At 32.0% G+C, this 3,489-nt stretch overlaps 1 long non-coding RNA gene across 1 annotated transcript; it reads left to right on the top strand.

Moving 5' to 3' along the window:
• The first annotated feature begins 767 nt into the window (after positions 1 to 767).
• Positions 768 to 3,205, top strand: LOC134695941 (uncharacterized). Its single transcript, XR_010102868.1, has 3 exons — positions 768 to 1,086; positions 1,831 to 1,899; positions 2,662 to 3,205. It is a non-coding gene; the product is annotated as an uncharacterized LOC134695941 (long non-coding RNA).
• The last annotated feature ends 284 nt before the right edge of the window (positions 3,206 to 3,489 follow it).

The following is a 3,489-nucleotide window of genomic DNA, read 5'->3' as shown; positions in this document are numbered from 1 at the left end:
TAATGATAAGTTTATGTTTATAAATTACAACATATGCGGATTCCGAGTAATTTGTCCTGAAAAAAGTGCAAGAATGGGTACTTCTGGTTTTCTCAAGGTCACTTCAGGTTGTCATTTTTCAAAGTCATATGTCACCCAACCTTTTGTTAAAGGTCATATGGCTTTATAATGAATCAAGTTGAAATAATAATCAATAAACCCCATATTAAGACATTTCAGGGGCACTCACTACTATATATAAAAGAGGGACGAAAGTTATCAGAGGGACAGTCAGACTCATAAATCGACAATAAACTGACAACGCCATGGCTATAAATGAAAAGGACAAACAGACAAACAATAGTACACAAAACACAACATAGAAAATTAAAATAAGCAACACGAACCCCTACAAAAACTAGGGGTGATCTCAGGTGCTTCGGAAGGATAAGCAAATCCGGCTCCACATGTGGCACCCGTCGTGTTGCTTATGAGATAACAAATCCGGTTAATAGTCTCATTCGGTAGGTCACATTTATGAAAGGGACTGTAGTTACAACGTAAGGAACATATGGGTCAGGATCCCTAATAGACCTTGAGATGAAGAACTGAGATGACGTAATTAAAAAAAAATATTAGTCCACCATACAATTGTGGATGCTGTGATTTTAAAAATGGATATAAATGAAAAATAAGAACTGTTTTATAGAGCTGATGTGATGAGATAAGAAATATGAATATTTGACCTAAAATATAATATTTAGAAAGGACAATTTTTTTATTGAAATTTATGGTCAGAATTTTGGGATTATTTCATGAGGAGAGTGACATTTTTCACCATCTTCCGGGGTCCAGCAATTTGCGAAAAAAAAGTAATCTCACTTGCCACCCCGAAAATTTAACCAGACATGTATAAATGTATCAGCTTCGATTTGAGCCATCATACATGTTCAAGTAAACGATATGGATTGAGCAACGGAGGAAAACGTTACCATTACCGCCTATGGAGAATTAATTGTAAATGTTTACCCAAATTAGAAGCTTAATTCCAGAAGTTTTCAGACTGATTTATGGATGATTTCACCTTGTACACCACCGAAAATGATGGTTAGTAGTTTTTTATTTATACCTAGTTATTATAAACGGTTTAAGATAAATATTATTGATAATGATCAGCAAAAACTCAATGAAATTTTCGCTTTTAAAATGCATTACTGGCACGGGGCTGAACACTTTTTTTAGGCACAATCATAACTTTGTTTACTTCCGAGAGATTCGAAAGGAATTTGTTTACTATATTTAAAAAGGCAAGAAATAACTTTTAAATATTATTAAACTGTAAGTAAACACGACACACTATAGTCTTTGTTATGTAATTATCAGTCTGGTCTACAGGAATACCTGATAATCAAGGGAGATAACACACTTCATACGAGTAAATTGGGATATATCATCGCAGGTGTTTTTATCAAATGATTTGACCCCTGGTCAGTAGATATCATATGCAAAAAAACAGAAAAAACATGTACATGTTTTAAGAAAATCATGAATTATTATTTTTAATGCACTTGAGCAAAACACAAGATGTTGTCATTTCTCAGTGAAAAAGGGGGAGGGTCAAACCTTTTTGAAAACAATATTTCTGCACGTATTCAACTATAAAGCTAGTTTGCTACTACCCATTGCTTCTAATATAAAAGGTTTAAATGAAGGTGGCTAAGCCACAAGGGAGAAGCATTCGTCTTTCTTTGTGATTAAACTTTCAAGAATTAGATTTTTCTCTCTCAATAATACTTATGTATTTAAATCAAATGATAACACAGCCTGAGTAATTTTTTTGTCTTATTTCAGTTCCAGACATATCATTCCTTTTTAACCTGAGATGGCAAACTAGAGGTTTTAAAAAGTCCTGAATAACTGGTAAGCATTTTGTTTTATTAGGCAAGCTCTAAATAGTTTATTTAAGGTTTTTATGCAATTGAAATTACAGTAGGTATGTTAAAAATATGCATATATGAAAACTGTTGCTATGGTCTTGGTATTACATGAAAAGGCTTAGTTACAGATCGTTTCAACTCAATATTTCGAGTTAAATCTTGCGGCAACTGTTTCTCACGTAACACTGCAAACTATATTTAGCATTATTTTGATATGTCGTTATTTAATGACTCCATAATACATGTGATGTCACAATATTTCCTTTGAAACCTCATGTGGATTTCTCACGGATAAAAGGTTTTCACTGAAATACATGTAAAAAACATTTTTTCTCGAATAGAATTATGTGAAAGGACAAGTTTGAAAATTTGCACTATATTGCACTCTAATTATATGATAAGGATGACTTTCCCGGTAGTTTAGATTGCTTTCCACAGTATTAAATACCAGATTTCCACTAGTAAGAAATTATTTTGGTGTTGGTTTTTTTATAATTTTTTTTGCATTTTTGCATAATTTCTCTGTCAAAATGCACTTTAAGGCCAAATAAAATTTTATAGACTGCTTTAACAGGGTCTGTGTATTGTGATTAAAGGTTATAATCAGAAATTTTGTTCTTATTTTGACTAGTGAAGGTATTCTGGAAGAAATTAATTATACATACACATTGTATTCAAAATAAATGAATATAGCGACGAAAGTGTCATTGCCTTATAGTGCTAAAACAACTTTTTTTTTTTTCAGAAATGGATAAAAATACACAGATTTATTCAGAATGTTATACCGATGAAGATCACATAAAAATATTTAGAAAAATCAGAAGTATGGATTTCAATATCAGGATCCCTAATAGACCTTGAGATGAGGAACTCAGATGACGTAATTAAAAAAAAATATTAGTCCGCCATACAATTGTGGATGCTGTGATTTTAAAAATGGACATAAATGAACAATAAAAACTGTTTTATAGAGCTGATGTGATGAGAAAAGAAATATGAAGATTTGACCTGAAATAAATTATTAGAAAGGACAATTTTTTTATTGAATTTTATGATCAGAATTTTGGGATTATTTCATGAGGAGAGTGACATTTTTCACCATCTTCCGGGGTCCAGCAATTTGCGAAATAGTAATCTCACTTGCCACCCCGAAAATTTAACCAGACATGTATAAATGTATCAGCTTCGATTTGAGCCATCATACATATTCAAGTAAACGATATGGACTGAGCAACGGAGGAAAACGTTACCATTACCGCCTATGGAGAATTAATTGTAAATGTTTACCCATATCCGATATCATTTGTGAAACGGTTATTCCATAACGGTCAACCAAATCGTGAGGCTATAAGATGTTATTAGATTGTATCAGACCAAATGTAACATAAATTATTTACTATAAAGCGATTATTTTGCACTTGTTCTTTTATATATATCTTTAAAAGTGTTGGAGAAAATGCGAAAACAAGGGAAAGTCAAAATTAAGAACTTAACCTTGACCTCATTTTCTAGTTAGGACCAGGGGCCTCAAATATAAAGATTCAAGGGTTATACGGTTAACGGTTTATGAGTT

Source organism: Mytilus trossulus, chromosome 14 (assembly GCF_036588685.1).
Source record: "Mytilus trossulus isolate FHL-02 chromosome 14, PNRI_Mtr1.1.1.hap1, whole genome shotgun sequence".
NCBI classification, from domain to species: domain Eukaryota; kingdom Metazoa; phylum Mollusca; class Bivalvia; order Mytilida; family Mytilidae; genus Mytilus; species Mytilus trossulus.
The sequence above is the reverse complement of the archived record's forward strand: the minus strand, read 5'-3'. Positions and strand labels throughout refer to the sequence as shown.